Raw genomic sequence first — 17,926 nt, forward strand, 5'->3', positions numbered from 1 at the left:
CCATTATGTTGCTCTGGCTGCTATCTTTGATGCCATGATTGTTATGCTTCTAAGGGTTATTAATGACAGAATGGAGTCAGGCAACTCCCTCTGTTTTAGTAATATGTATACAGATAATGTTGGAAAAGGTGGTCACCGGGTATTCAATTCACACAACATTTTTTTTAGAAAAATGTTCTTTATTAACCACTTTCTTCCTGTGCAAGGACTTTATCAGAATAAAACCACCCCATCCTTTCAGTTCCTTTTAAATACAATACTAACTTAAGAACAACTAAAAATAATAAGTCACATGAATCAATAAAATTTTAAAGAACTATGCTTGAAATAAGCACAACAATGAATAACTTAATACATATGCATACTAAAAACCTTTCCTTTAAGTAAAAATCACTTATACCTAAAAAATATTTAATAAAAATGCATATATAAAACTAGTTTGCAAAAAAACAACATATTCCTGTCCAGTGTCCAATGTCAGGGGAGGGGAATAGCAAATTAGACTTGAGTACAAAGAGCTTTTGTGGCAACTTAGGCCAAATATCCTTAAATTTATTTCTGCCAAACCATTACTTAAACTTAATATCATGAAATTGTAGGATTTAGGATGCATGTTAAACACTGGACATGAATATGTTGTTTTCTTGTAAACATTATAAATGAATCACTAACCAGCTCTCCATCCCAATCAGATACAGGAATTACTGAGTGATGAATCAAATATGCACAGATTAATGAGGAACAAATATCCTTGGAGGCACAGAATGACATGCTGGAGTGTGTGTGGGGTTTACTATACTGCTAAATCAAGAAGTCGTACATTGATGAGGGGTCTGCTACTGTCTAGATTGACTACAACCCATCACATTTGGCTATTGGCTTTGCTCATAAGAAACACTATTTCAGGATATATAAGACATGATATTATTTAGCCTGTCATATGTTCTGCCCTTATTTTGCTGGAAGAAGATAAATATTTTCTTACAAGATAAAATGCTATTGTCCATATAATGTTAAATGCATGACTGTTATTCCTGAGATATAACTTGTCTTTTGGTCAGTATCTTCACAGTAGCTTAGAAGCCAAGTTTGTGAATTTTTGTGAATTGAGCCCAGTCACGGGATCACTAACTGAAAGTACTTCTTACTTACACATATGGTTGGGATTTCACATAAATACATATGTACATACCCAAATACCCTACATGCCATACATGCATACAAATATGCACACATACCCTATATACATACATAACTTACATACCATACATGCAAACATATCCTACATACAACACATGCATACATACTATACATACATACATACATACATACTCTGCATATTATACATACATTTATTTATTTATTTTATTTAACATTTGTTTACCAGGAAAGTCCGACCAATTTTCAGTGGATGACTGGGAAGAAATGCTCCAGATGCATGTCTTGGTAACATGGGAGGAAACCGGAGTACCAGGAGAAAACCCACACGAACACAGGGAGGACATACAGACTCCACACAGAAGGCACTCCAGCCAAGAATCGAACAGGAGACTCTCTTGCTGTGAGGCAGCAATGCTACTCCTGCACCACTGCACCATCTGATACATACATACCATATACACACACACACGCACACACACACCACACACACACACACACACACACATACACACACACACACACACACACACACACACACACACACACACACACACACACACACACACACACACACACACACACATCTACCATATGAACACAGACATACAAACATAATACATGCATGCATAGCTGCTACACTATGTACCATACATACAAACATACATACCCTATGTGCTATACATACCATGCCATCCATATAAGCATACCATGCATACTCTACATGTCATACATATATACATAAATACATATGGCACAGGCTTTAATGCCCTTCTAACCTGCCAATATACCAAAGCAGTTATTCTCATAATAAGTGTCCAGGCTGTTCTTAAAAATATCTGAACTAGTACTTGCTTTAATGTAATTTGGTAGTCTGTTCCATGCATCAGCTATTCTGTCAGAGAACCAATTAGTACACTTCTCATTCCTATTGAATCTTCTGCATAGGCTGTCTAATGATTCTCTAGTACTTTTTGATAACCCCAAATATTCTCAGAAGTAGTTGTCTGTAAATGCTCTATATCCTTGAATAAGGTTTCCTCTTAAATATCTGTATGAGACATTGAACAACTTCAAATATTTTGTTCTTTATAATAACTTAAATATTCACATCCACGGATGCCCTCCATATAGTTCTGGTCTACTCTTTCCAGTTTACTCATGCTTGTTTTCTTAAAAGTTTTCCATATTATTTCATACTAAGGTTTGCAGCTAATCAAACCAGAAAACAATGATTTAATCATTTCTGATTTCCTAGACTTGATTGATCTTTTTTATATAACATATAGTTCTATAAGTATCATTAACTAATTGGTTGATATATAGTCAGAAAAACTCAGTACAGGATCTGTCCATCTAACCAGGTCCTTAAATGAATCTACAGTTTTAATTGCTAAGTACTGTATTAAGTATTCACTTTTCAATTTGTGTCTCCCAAAGATCATATGCTTAGTTTTTGATGTATTTATCACAATATGATTTTCCTGTGCCCAAATATTAATTTAGTCAAGTTCTTTTGCAGAGATGCACTACTGTAACACATGTAATCAGGTTACCCATTTTTAAATCATCTGCATACAGACTACAGAACACCTCAAATGAAAAAGATGAGTCTGAAAGATATAACCTAGGTATGGACCTAGGACAGTGTCCGGTGGGACACCCTGACTCTAACCTAGAATTTCACCTGTCCAATTGCTATATGGTTATTGCCATAACATAGTTGTAAGCCATGCATCTATCCTATTAAGATTACATTACTACCTAGCTGTATTAATTTACTGATCAGTGTTTTGTGTATGACCCAATCAAATGCTGACGTTACATCTATATAAATTACATCACAGGACAGTTTTTCATTTATAGCTGTTATTATTGTGTTATAGAACATAATGTTACAGGTGGTAATAGGTCTATTTTAACAAATGTATGTTGATAAATGGTTTCAAGTTCTAACCTTTCCAATTTTGACAATGTATCAAAATAAACATCTCCATTACTTTCCACAACATGAAAGTCAACTTATGGGTCTTCATGACTCTGGGTTTGTCCTATCTTTCCCTTAAAGACAGGTTTAACAAGTGTGTGTCTCCAATCTTGAGGCATTTTCCCATGTTTAAATGACCTAGTGAATAACAGATATAATGGTACTGTTAGTTCTTGCCAAAATGTTTTCAAATCATTACGTATTCTATTCCCTCTGCTTTGTTTGGGTCCAGTTTGCTTAGTTTTTTTGCCAGTACAATTTACTTTGATTTCAGTATCTGAGGATACCCGGATGTTAACAGGACAATTTACTACCCACTTTGTGGAGCTAAACTGCTTTGCATAAGATATAATCTGTTGTGTCTGTGAGAAATGTTTAGAATCTTCACACAGATTATTAGTTTGCATGTCTTTACTCCTACCATAACTTAAGTATTTACAAATTGGTTTTCTATTATACTCAATATTGTTATATAAGTTTTCTTCAAGAGTGGCTTCATTACCTTGGGAGTACAGGTCTTTGATAAAAACATAGTTTGAGGTGTAATTTTCTCCTTGTGGCACCACAGAGATATGTAGGTAAGAAGGAGCTCCTTTAGCCATCAAATTGTTTTCTTCTGTTTGTGAGGTAGCTCTGGAACCAAGACAGTGAAGCCTAATCAAAGCCAAGTGAAGACAATCTCAAAAGTAACGTTTGGTGAGATATCATTGTCTCAACTCACTCTTCTTTACTCCACTGCCAATTACCTTCCTCCATTCTGAATAAACAAGACATCCAGCTATTACCCACATAATTTCCAAAAATCTCTCTCCTCTCTCTCTCGCTCGCTCTCTTCCAGAATTCAAAGAAGAGACAAAAACATTGCCATAGTCAATTCAAGCAGGAAGTACAAGAGAAAAAAAGTTTGTTTTGTTAGTTTTGTTAATCCAAAAGTTAAATAAGTCCAAGAAAAGAAATTGTACTTTTTATTCCAAAAGAGGTTGTTTAATAACTCCACAAAACACATTTGGGTTATGTATTTTCATCTGTATCACTCATAGACTTCTTCAGAACCTAAACCTCCATAGGCAAAGTACATTTTTTAAAAACTCTGTCACATGAAACTAATAATCAGCTGAAATATTAAAAAAAAAAAATATATATATATATATATATATATATATATGTGTGTGTGTGTGTGTGTGTATATACATATATATATATATATATATATATATATATATATATATATATATATGTATATATATATATATATATATATATATATATATATATATATATATATATATATATATATATATATATATATATATATATATATATATATATCTATATACATACACAATGGAACATCAGTTAAAATCATACACTAGTATACATATAAAATAAAATATGAGGTTAATAAAATTAGTGAAATGTATTCTAAGCTATCTATCTATTTCTATATTCTTATCTGTCTCTCTATCTATATTATTTTGCATTTGTTTATGTAGTTTGTTGAAATGAGCGTAATACAAAAAACCCTTCTCAGAAGAGGCCTGCGGAGAAAAGATCCTGAAGAAAATTTGAAAGTAAAAACATTACCAACAGATGCTTTTTGCAGAGGGACAAGACTCCCTGCATTCCCCATACCCCAACAACTTATATATACCAACTCCAAGATGGCAGTGCAGCTGAGAATGGGCTAACCCCCAATCTCAGCTGTACCTCAATCTCGCACAAATACCCACTTGCACAATGCAATGTTTTAACTTTAATTTTTGTGGCACTTCAGTGTTGTGCCATTTTGCTAATAAAAGATCGATGTTATGTATGAACGTTAATGCTTTAGCAGTTTGAGATTTTGACATATATCATACATGTTTTATTCACAGTCTTGTTGTTGTTAGCTTTAATCTAGATGGCATCATTAATACCAGGGAGTCTTTCGACTAAACAATATTCTCCCAACATACCCTCCTCACTGAAATATTCACCTTATCTATTTTAAAGAACAGATTTTTTTTTCAGAATTTCCTCTTCTCATGTTAGAACCAGCTTCTTATTGTTATTCTGAGATTTTTAGCAAAGAAAAAAAGAAAACTAAATAAGGGACAGCAATGACTCTTGGCCGTCATAGTTCTCTTTTAATGTTATTTTTACAGAGGACTATGAACCTACACCCCTGTAACTAATATATAATAATCTGAGAGTGCTATTCCTCAGAATTCGGGGACTACTTCATGCCACAGAGATCACAGAATTTAGTATACAACATCCCTGCATTCCTATTTTCACTTTTGCACGACTTGCACTTATGAATCTTGGCATTTAAAAGTACTGCCCATAGACCACAACTGCAGCCACTTTCCTTTTCAACTCCATCTCTATGTCTGACTCTTCAGACTGTTTCATTGACTTCAAGGCCAGTATTTTAATTATCCTTCCATCCCTAAATCATGCTGAAGCTTTCTTTGTTGTGCCTCCCTCGCTTTGTTCTCCTTCCTACCCTTACTTACCTGGCTTCCATACCCTTTTATTTTCCCTGAAATGCTGCCTTAATACTATCTCATTCCTTTCTCATCACTGCCCTATTTGTTCTCCAGAACACCTTGATTCCCCATGTCCACCACCTAACTCACCTGTGTCATCTTCCTTCATTTGCCAGGGATACAGCATTATCAGTTGTTCTTTCTTCCTGCCATTTGCCAATCAATCACCACCCTTGCATGACCTGAAATGCATATTTCCAGTATCACTGTTGTATCAGTCACCCCTACAACCCAAGATCTATTAGTGTATGTTCACACACTTGTATTCATCATCTCTCACCCTTTCACTTTGTGTATTAGGTTTCTATACCCCGTAAATCTATCCTTTTCTGGATCTAGCACCATATGAACTCCCCACCCCACCTAACACTATGTCCTTTTCCCTTCTCTGCTATTAATTCCTCCAAACATTATTTTAGAGCCTTCTCTTCTTCTGATTTTGACCATATTATGAAAACTTTACTATACTTTTTATTTTCTCTGATGCATCTCCCCACCACCTACATAATGTCCTGCATGTCCATCCTAGTCTTTATATAATACTTAGTCCATTTCCACACCATTAGCATGAGATCCTCAGCTACTTATATCCCCTCCTTTGAATTTTCCCCACATCTTTAAACCTCAAGTTAATTTTCTATATAAATGCCACACTGATGCCTTGCCTAAGTAACTTAACAATCACCATTTTTCTATTTACTTTCTTGCTAATCCATTCCACATTGAAAAGCAAAACCTTTAACCCCCTTCCAATTCCTGATTACCACAATTTTGCTCCCCCTGATATCCCTCCAGAACTGGACTCTGTGTTTTTGGATAGAAACTCTTAGTCCACCTATTAAGCCTCAGCAGTTAGAAACCTTGGCTACTATCTGCCCTTCTAATAGCTCCAGTAACCATAAGTCATGCTTCAATAGCTGCTAACTGCAGACCTATCTCAGCACCCCAATAATTACTATTATTGTGAACAACCTCTGACAGTCTCTTAAGATATGCTCTGTTACCCTCACCATCGTAATATAGAAGGAAGGAAGACACAGACATTTTTTCTCTCCACACCCTGTCATATATCAGACTTTATCCCAACTATAACTTATCTCATTTTGCCCCTTATTCCTCCATCTATACTGCTTATACAGTCTCTCATCATGGAACTATTGCAACACCTTCACCCACAAGTTACTTAATTTCAAGCCACATTTCACTAGTATGAATTGCCACAGTTTGGCTGACATAGACAAACTGATCCTTTATCACTGCAAAGTGACACTGCCACTCATCCTCCCAGTTAATGAATAAAAGAAATAGTCCTACTGTTATATATGCCTTTGTGCCCCCGTTTCTGATACCAGTCCATCATTTACAAGGGGCCTGTTTGTTGTTCTTTTTTCTGCGTATCACTTGTTTGTTTTTATGCTTAAATAGTAATTCTGTACATGTATTCCACTGTGGTAAATGATATTTGTATCATAGTTCCTGGAAAGACTTATACTGATACTTCCTTCCTTCGCCCACTGAATATTCTGTTTCCGGTTTATAATTCCATGACTTTGCCATAACGCCCTGTGTGTGGGTTTAATTAATTGCCTAATTTGCCTATTATCCCATAGAGGTTAATAGGTAAGTACTAGGTTAGCTACCCTTGTGGGCCATTTTGAGCCTAGCCAATTACCCTTTTGGTGCTTGAATTGACCTATCCCCATTGGTGTTTGATAGGCCTTACCCATACCATTGTTGATAATTATGGATTACTCCTAGTGCCAATAACTGGGTTCATACCATAGATAATGTGAGGCAACCCATGCATGGGATAAAGCATTTAGGAGCTGCCTCTGTCCATTACTAGTATAGGGAGCAGTCCTGCAGCAAATATTCTATTACCCAGCCATGGATCCAAGTTGTGCTTGAATATCAATGGGGATGATCTTTTGATTTACATGGGTGGGGAATCTGTTCCAGAGCAGTGGTATCCTCTATGAGATATAACTGTCCATCCAGATCATTTTGTTGATGTTGCAGAAGATGTTTAGCTCCCTAGAGTATGTATTTATGATGTCATTTGACTTGCTGATGTGCAATAGGTCCATCAGTAATGGGTCAGAGGATGCCTTGTATGCCAGACACAGGTCACCTCTTAGTAGTCTGTGGGATACAGAGTATAGTGACAGGACTTTGAGTCAATCCATGTAAGGTATATTATTTAGGCCTTGTTTCCTTTCAGTAAGATTTCTCTTTGGGCATTCCAGTTGTTGCATGTGATTGAACAGATACATGCTAAAGGATATGTAAAGGGGAACTATAACATCCCTAGATCTAGAAACAATCCCTTTGTTTATAAGCTGCACAATATAGAAGTACTTTCTTATGACAATGGACACATGTTGGTTGAAAGTTAGGGAACCATCCGCAGAAGTTCCCAAATCTTGAGCAGCTGAGTCACCTCTTGGGTAGATGACTTCCCGATGGAAATAATAAAATATTTTTGGCATTTAATTCCAGTCCATGACTTTTGCACCAGTTATTTTGGATAAATCTTCCTGCAGGATGGCTTGCTTATTTGAGGAATCAATGACTGCACCTAGCCAGAAAAAGCCGAAAGAAAAACAACAACAACAATGACTGCACCTAGCTAGCAGTCATCTGCACACTTAGTCAGGCAGTGCCTTTGGTACTGACTTGTCCTTTACAGAAGTAAATACCAAGCAGGAAAGGTCCCAGCACTTAATGCTGGGTGACTCCAGTGGTGACTGGTCTCTTTGTGGAGTTAGCCTCCTCCATTTTGATCTCCACCATGTGGGTTTATTTCTGGGTTTGCCCTGCACTTGTTCCTACAGGGTACAGCTGCATCTGTGCAACTATTTCAAAGCTGTTATAGTGGGGTGGTGGAAATTTCCACATATTTATTGGAGTTAACTAGGTTTGGTGGAGATATGAAGCTTGCCAATGTATCACTTTGGAGTAGGTAGTACCTTGGGTGGGAGAGATCTCCGGTTTCAGTTTTATTTCAAAGGAGACTTCTTTCTGGTCAGACCTAACAAGTGATGAAGATACACAAGGGATGGTGCAAGATGCCACAACATTAGTAAGGACAAGGTCCAAAATGTTGTTCCTCCTAGGAGGTACTCTGACTAATTGTTCCAGGGAATTTGAATTGACAAAGTCTAGGAATCTCTTTGCTTATGCACTGGTGGTGGTGCAGGTTTCCCACTGTATAGTTTGATAGTTTATATTACCAAGGAAAACAGCATTGGGTATATGCCATGAGTGATTATAGTATATAAATTATAAATGATAATATATTCAACTGTTTAATCAATTTCTGTATTTGAGGTACCACAAAGCTGTACATTAAAATTTTCAATAGTCTAATAAATCCATCCATAATCTTTTCATCTAGGTGAGAATATTTTGAAAACTTTGCCAGTACAGAGGCCCTATGTATTTAAACCTTATTAGTTGTGCTATATTAAATGCAAGGCTTTGACTAGAAATATCAACTAATCCTTCCCTTCTCTCTTATATCCAGTAATCGCTGTTTAGATACTTTATGGAAAACAAGCGTTTACTGTTGTTATTAAATGAAGAAAGTGTCCAAGAAAAATAGAAAACAAGTAATTTTCTTTTTAAGGGAGACTTAACTCCTGCATCTCTACAGAACTTGCATTTGCATTTAAGTAAATATTTCCCATGTCATCACTATTTATGTTGATACCGAACTTCCATTACAGATTACAGTGACTGCATCTGCTTTCTTCATTTCTATACATTCTTAAATTAAATAACTCCATGACAAAGGAAGATTAAACATTTCTTTGCTGGACTTGTTCTATGTTGGAGCAAAAAGCTCACTTTGTTTTATTTTATTTGCAGGGTATTGTACCTGAGAAGATAAACTGTTTGTGAAATGCAGATGGAGCTTCAAAATAAGTTTTCTTATATAAGGTATCAAGGAAAAATATTACAAGTTTTTTTTTTGAATGAGCTGCCAGACTGTTGTGATTACAATATTTTGAGGGATTTGCAGTAAATCAAATTCTTGGGAGGAACTGAAAAAATCATATTTCTTTTTTGCTGCATTATTATTTAACTGAAGTACTGTGTGACTACTGCTGTCATCTGACTGTATTATTTAACTGTAGTACTGCGTGACTACTGCTGTCATCACACTGTATTATTTAACTGAAGTACTGCATGACTACTGCTGTCATCTGACTGTATTTAACTGAAGTACTGTATGACTTGCGCTGTCATCTGACTGCAGTATTTAACTCAAGTACTGTGTGACTACTGCTGTCATCTGACTGCATTATTTAACTCAAGTACTGTGTGACTACTGCTGTCATCTGACTGTATTATTTAACTGAAGTACTGCGTGACTAGTGCTGTCATCTGACTGTATTATTTAACTGAAGTACTGCGTGACTACTGCTGCCATCTGACTGTATTATTTAACTGAAGTACTGTGTGACTACTGCTGTCATCACACTATATTATTTAACTGAAGTACTGCGTGACTACTGCTGCCATCTGACTGTATTATTTAACTGAAGTACTGTGTGACTACTGCTGCCATCTGACTGTATTATTTAACTGAAGTACTGCGTGACTACTGCTGCCATCTGACTGTATTATTTAACTGAAGTACTGTGTGACTACTGCTGTCATCACACTGTATTATTTAACTGAAGTATTGTGTGACTACTGCTTTCATCTGACTGCAGTATTTATCTGAAATGCTGTGTGACTACTGCTGTCATCTGGCTGCCTTATTTTTCTGAAGTGCTGTGTGGTAACTGCTGCACTTTGACTTCATTAATATTTAGGAGGCGTGCTAACTGACTACTGCTGTCGTCTAACTGTGTTATTGTTTAGTTTAACTGCTGTGTAGCTAGTGTTGTTGTCTGTCTGCATTATTTTTTAGCTGAAGTGCCGTGTGACTAGTGCTGTTGTCTATCTTTGCTATTCTTTAGCTAACATGCTGTATGACTGCCGCTGTTGTCTGACTGCATTATGTATCTGAAGTGCATTGTGGTAACTGCTGCTCCTTGATGTCATTATTATGTATTAGGAGTGCTGAGTGACTATTGCTGTCATCTGATTGTATTATTTAGGTGAACTGCTGTGTGACTATGGCAGTTGTATGACTGGGTTATTGTTTATCTGAAGTGCTGCATGGCTACTGCTGCTGTTTGACCTCATTAATATTTAGCAGAAGTGCTAACTGACTCCTGCTGTTGTCTGACTATATTATTATTTAGCTAAATTGCTGTGTGACTGCTGCTACTGCCTGACCACATTATTCTTTAGTTTGACTATTGCTGTTGCCTGACTGCACTAGTATTTAGCTGAACTGCTGTGTGGCTATAGCTATTATCTGACTGTGTTATTCTTTAGCTGAAGTCCTACTTATATTGTCTGACTGCATTATTCTTTAGCTGAAGTGCTGTGTGACTCTGTTGTTGTCTGAATTGTTTTATTATTTAGTGAACATGCTATGTGACTGCTGCTGTTCTCTGAATACATTATTTATCTGAAGTGCTGTGTAGTAATTGCTGCTCTTTCACTGCAATATTATTTAGCAGGGGTGCTGACTGACTACTACTGACTGATTGTGTTATTTAGCTGAACTGTTGTATGAATGCTGTTGTCTGACTGCATTATTGTTTATATGAAGTGCTCTGTGACTACTGCTGTTGTCTGACTGCATTTGGTTTTGGATTGTATTTATGTATTTAAGGTTTGGATACTTGAAATTTTTCTTCTTAGAGATTTAAAAGTATTGGTTGGTTAGAAAATAATTCCCTTTCCATTCTCTGATTGAAGATGAATTACATTTTATCTAATTAGTGTGAGAAGCTGAGAATCAGAGGTTTTTTGTTTAGCTGCATTATTTTTTAACTGAAGTGCTGTGTGACTCTGCTGTTGTCTAACTGCATTTGTTTTTCTCACCCACTCAATTCTGCTTTTAAATGTGTCAGCTTTTTAGCTGCCCACTCCTACTATAAATTTGAGTTGAGATACTCCTTCCTATCTCATCTCATGTCATCTGCTCATCTGCTATGTCAATATTCTGATAAAGTCTGATTCAACTTGTGTACAGAGGAAAGGTCTTATTCTTAATCACATGTATTTTTTCTTGAATTATCCTAGTGTGCCTCATGTTGTCAGAGTGCTTTTTTTTCTATTTTTGGTTTGTGGTTGACATGGTGAGTTGTGGAACAAACTATTTTTGCTTTTTAAATAAATAAAATTCAACAGCATAACAATACAGCAACACTATTTCAAAGACACTTCAACTGAGCAGATTAAAAAAATAAGACATTATAAAAACAGAGTAACTATACTAGAGTACCTTAGGTCACCTTAAGGCCAGCTCCCTTGGTATTCCAAGTCAAGATCTAAATATCCAATGTAAAAAGACAATCCCCCTTGCAGGTAAACACTCCTTCCAATGGTTTAAACAAATAAGTATGAGAAGTCAGGTTATGGAAGGGGTGAAGCTGGATAGTCCAATGTAGTGTCGCTCTGGATAAACTCCAAAATAAAAATCCAAATAAAGCGTACAATATTATAGTTCACAAACCAATTTATTGCAACGGACAAGCGCTTTCGCTAGATGTAGCTTCCTCAGGTCACTTTAATAAATGCATAAAAAAGATCCTTCATTATATAAGGATGCCAATTAATCAATATAAAAACAATTACAAACTTAAAAGGGAAACAGCATTTTATACAAAGCATGTGTACTCATATTATATTGACCTAATAACTAGCAATACACTGTCTAAGACTAGTTTAGACATAAAAGACGAATGCATGGACCTAATAATCTATATATAAATGCATAATTCAGTCATTCTAATATGAATATTGAAGTTATTAAGGCATGATTGTTAGATGTATAACTAAGAAATCTCTAACTGAGGTTTAGTTAAGACCAGTCCATGTATTTAAATATGAGTATTACATTTAAAAATATGTATAAAAGAGTATATATATATATATATATATATATATATAAAAAATAAAAATATATAGATATATAAGTATATAAAAAATGTATGATTATATAAATATAGAAAAATACATAAATATATATATAAAGAACAAATAAAAACATATTGATCTGTGTGAGTAGGTATAAGCAGTTCAGTGACATATATTTCCTGTATAAATCATAAATTCATAGATATAGATACAAAATTCCTAGCAATATATCATTACTGAGATTTGTTAAGATATTTTATAGGTCAATTAGAGTCATTATGTAGTCGCTGCCTTAATGCTCTCTTTCACTAAAATTCTAGTCTCTGACAGAACAAATATAAATAAATTCAGAGTATATACAAACATACTAATTACCATAAAAATAAATGTAAAAAATATATATAAAAATAGATATTAAGAATAGATGTTAAACATTCTTATATAAAAAATGCTTGCTTCAGTAATATATGGATATACACATAATGTTATATCAATTAAATATAACTTAGCGTGTTAAAAGATATTTAAAGGCATATATGAAAAAATATATATGAGTGTATGTACAGATATATTCTTACTGACTGTATGAGTATGCTTATACATTACTAAGTGATTCTCTCAAATATTCTAATCACTTGATATTTCTCCGTTTCCTGAGCCTAGGTTTTATTGATGCTCTCTCATTCAAACCTGACCCATTATCTGCCCTTAGTCGAACAATCCAGTCACTCTCTCTACTCTCAGTATTACTTCTAATATCACCACCTCTCATGCTAGGTTCTAAAACTTCAAGGGCCCTAAACAAAAAAGTGTGCGTATTGTCATAAGCACTAACATGTTTGGCTAGGGCATTATGTGGTGACCCTTTCCTAATGTGATACACATGCTCTCTTATCCTATCTCTGAATTTCCGATTGGTCTTTCCTACATAGAAATTCCTGCAAGCTTGACAGACTGCAAGATAGATCACATTGCTTGTCATGCAGTCTGCAGCAACTGTAGTGTAGAAAGTACGTTGTGTATCAGGGTGTACAAATTCAGATTCACTATCAATATAATGACAAAAGTTGCATTGTCCACACGGAACAGTACAATTAGTTGTCATCTCAACTTTCCTTTGTTTTGAGTAGCATAGCATTCTTTTAAGGTTCTTCTTATTTCTATATAGAAATTTCGGCTGTTCACCAACTATTTCCTTGAGATCATTGTCAATCTGTAGGACTCCCCAAAATTTACTAATTATATCCCTGATTTCAGAGTGGTCAGAGGTGTAGGTTGTCGTAAATTTCATAGTAGATGTAGTGGTAGATAACTTCTCTTCCAATGGACAACTCTGAGCTATGGGTCCAAAATATGGCATTGCTGTGGTGTGCCTTAAATCTGGTATATTCTGCATGTTATTATTTACTTCGTTAATATCATAGCCTCTGTTGATCAATCGGCCTCTCAGATTTTCTAATTCCACGGAGAACCCTTCTTCAGTGGGGTTCAAGCGTGAGGCTCTAATAGCCTGACCTTTAATTATGTTTTTAAACACAAAGGAAGGATGCATGCTAGATCTTAGTAACAATGAATTGCTGTAACACGCTTTCCTAAAAACACCTGTGTTAATCAAACCATTGGGTAATCTCTCTAAAGTCAAGTCCAGGAACTCAATCCTATCTTGTGAGAAATTCATAGTGAATCTTAAGTAGGTGGTCAAACTATTCATTTCACCCAGTAATAATCCTAATCGTTCTGGTGTCCCCTTCCAGAGAATAAAAACATCATCCACAAATCGTCGGTAAAAGACTACTCCTTCTCTAAATACTTCATTGTGAAATAGGACAGTTTCTTCCCAGTGGGCCAAGAACATATTCGCATAGCTATTAGCGCAGGGTGTCCCCATTGCTACGCCATCAACCTGCTTGTAGATGGTTTCATCAAATATGAAGACATTATTCTCTAATATTAATTCCAGGAAATGTACAACCAAATCTATCTTGACATCACTGTAATCACTGTGCATTCGTAGATATTCAGTCACATAAACGAGGCCAAGGGTGTTCGGGATCACAGTAAACAAAGATTGAATGTCAAGAGTGACAAATATGTAATTATTCTGATTAACGTCATTCTTGATACATTCATATAAATCTAACAAAAATTGTTTGGAGTCTTTCAAGACAAATCTATTTGTGTTCAAGATAGGTCTCAGGTTTTTCTCTATGTATACTGACAAATGTTCTGTGACCCAATCACGACCTGATACTATGGGCCTCATTGGTGGGTTCAGAGAATCCTTATGAATCTTTGGGAGTCCATGTATAACAGGGATCAGTGGTTCTTTAATAATTAAGTATTCATATAGATCCTTCTCTATTAGACCACTCTTATAAATGTCCAACAGTGTGTTCTTAATAGATCTCATGATATCCATAGGTACATTCTGGGCAATCTCTTCATAGAAATTATCAGTCAACATATCTTTCATAGAGCTATAATAGTGTGTTGTATTCATGACCACCAGTCTACCACCCTTGTCAGCGGGTCTGACAACTATTGTGTCGTCACCTTGTAATTTCTTCAAACTAAGCCTTTCACTGTGTGTGAGATTGTCTTTCTTATACCATTTCTTGTCCTTATTCTTATTATTTTCATTATAATAATACTTGTATAATTCCTCTTCTGTTAGACGTTGGAAGGTCTCAACTAAGGGATGATTAATGGGAACATATTCACTGAGATTTTTAAAAATGAATTCCCTATTGGTTTGGTCTCTGGTAATATTGTCTTTATAAAGTAGCTTTAGCATAACGTTTCTACAAAATAACTTTAGGTCTACCATAGTCTCAGTAATCACACTTCTACTTTTAGGTATAAAATTCAGCCCTTTGCTCAATAGTTTAAGGTCATCACAATCTAATATTCTGTCAGATAGGTTGTACACTAGCGTCTGTCTTTGTTCCACATCCTCTTCAGGGTTTGATCCTGTGGTGGATCCTCTGATAATTTCCTCTTCTGCCGTCCACGACTCATTGAGCGTGCACATCTGGGGCCTTTCTCTAACCTGATAGGTAGGGGAAAAGAAACATTCAAGCCTGCCTCAGGTGGTAAATTCACTAATGTACTCTGTACCTTAGGTCTAACAGCAGCATCTATTCTATGATCTTCATCTTTCTAAATATCCTCCAAAGAATACTCCTTGATATTTGCAGCAAGAACTTCAAGATCCTCTGAACTTAAGTTTCAGCTCATGAGTAAGGACCTTTAAGATGCAGCCACATATTTCCTTACTAGTAAAGCTATAAGGATCTGACATAAATAAGGACATTCTTTGAAGTGTCTGTCTCAAAACAAGTGATCATTGTATTATGAGACAACAGGAAAACAGGTATGAAGAGAAGATGGGCAAAAAAATGAAATACTTTCTCAGCTGTTGATTCTCTGCTTTCTGCTTGCTGTGGATCTCTGGAGGCCTTGCCTGACCAGTTTTGTAATGTCCCCAGTGTTTTTGGTGTACCTGTCTTTTTGTCATCTCATCTACTCTCACAATCTCTCTGTGCTTTCCCATTTCTCCATTATGGTTCCTTCTATCTGGAGTTTCCTGCACTGAGTCTGATAGCATTGGCCCACTTCCTTTTTCCACGGTGTCTGTCTTTCATGTCACACCTGTTACATATGTTTTTTGCTGCCAGCACATCCCCGGACAGTTTATCTGGGGTCTGTGCTATGTATTCTTCACCCTCTTACTGGGCATGACGGGGAGATTCAAAACATAAAAGTAGCAGAATTTGATTGCTGGATTATAGCCGGAGATGATCAGCACTCCATGTTCTCTGTCTGTTTCTGCTGATCTACTGACCATCAGAGGTTTCTGCCTCCCACTACCTCTGTATATACCTTATGAGCTTCCATTAGGGAGTTGCAGAAATAAGTGAAACCCTCCCATGCAAGGTTAAAGACTGCACTTCCTCCCTATGTAGATTCCCCACTGCTAGGACCAACCATATCATTTACTAATGTAATGCCATGGAGTAATTCTCACGCAGTTCCAACCAGACTCCACGTGTTTAGAAGTCCTTTATGATCACTGCTTGTTGTACCAATTGTACCAAGCATTCTTTGTCTAAACCTATGTAATTTTACAATAATATGCCTTGTGATTCTAAATCCGCTGCCTCCTTCAGCCATACAGTTTTGCCAACACCACCTGCAGCCCCATTCTTTATTTACAAAGACCATCTGCTCTGTGTGTGTTGCAGCCCATCCTTTATTTAACAAACTCTCCTCTGTCTAACAATATATAATAAAATATTGTTCATGAAGATCTGAAGCTGCTGTTGCTGTTTCGGCTTAATAGCAAACAAAACTTTAGTGCATATTCTTAAGAGTTTGGAAGATATGATTCAGACAGCTTACTACAGTTATACAAATACAAAAAACACTTTTCCTCCCTTTCTTCCTTGTTTCTTTAGGGAGATGTAAGACATGCTGTATGTTTCTTCCTTTTTTCTTAAGGGAGATGTAAGACATGCTGTATGTTTCTTCCTTTTTTGTTAGGGAGATGTAAGATATGCTGTAAGTTTCTTCCTTGTTTCTTAAGGGAGATGTAAGACATGCTGTATGTTTCTTCCTTGTTTTGTTAGGGAGTTGTAAGACATGCTGTAAGTTTCTTCCTTGTTTTGTTAGGGAGATGTAAGACATGCTGTAAGTTTCTTCCTTTTTTCGTTAGGGAGATGTAAGACATGCTGTAAGTTTCTTCCTTGTTTTGTTAGGGAGATGTAAGACATGCTGTAAGTTTCTTCCTTGTTTTGTTAGGGAGATGTAAGACATGCTGTAAGTTTCTTCCTTTTTTCTTAAGGGAGATGTAAGACATGCTGTATGTTTCTTCCTTGTTTCGTTAGGGAGATGTAAGACATGCTGTAAGTTTCTTCCTTTTATCTTAAGGGAGATGTAAGACATGTTGTAAGTTTCTTCCTTGTTTCTTAAGGGAGATGTAAGACATGCTGTAAGTTTCTTCCTTTTTTCATTAGGGAGATGTAAGACATGCTGTAAGTTTCTTCCTTTTTTCATTAGGGAGATGTAAGACATGCTATAAGTTTCTTCCTTTTATCTTAAGGGAGATGTAAGACATGCTGTAAGTTTCTTCCTTGTTTCTTAAGGGAGATGTAAGACATGCTGTAAGTTTCTTCCTTTTATCTTAAGGGAGATGTAAGACATGCTGTAAGTTTCTTCCTTGTTTCTTAAGGGAGATGTAAGACATGCTATATGTTTCTTCCTT

Source organism: Protopterus annectens, chromosome 7.part0, assembly GCF_019279795.1.
Source record: "Protopterus annectens isolate FY-2018-M chromosome 7.part0, PAN1.0, whole genome shotgun sequence".
Taxonomy (NCBI): domain Eukaryota; kingdom Metazoa; phylum Chordata; order Ceratodontiformes; family Protopteridae; genus Protopterus; species Protopterus annectens.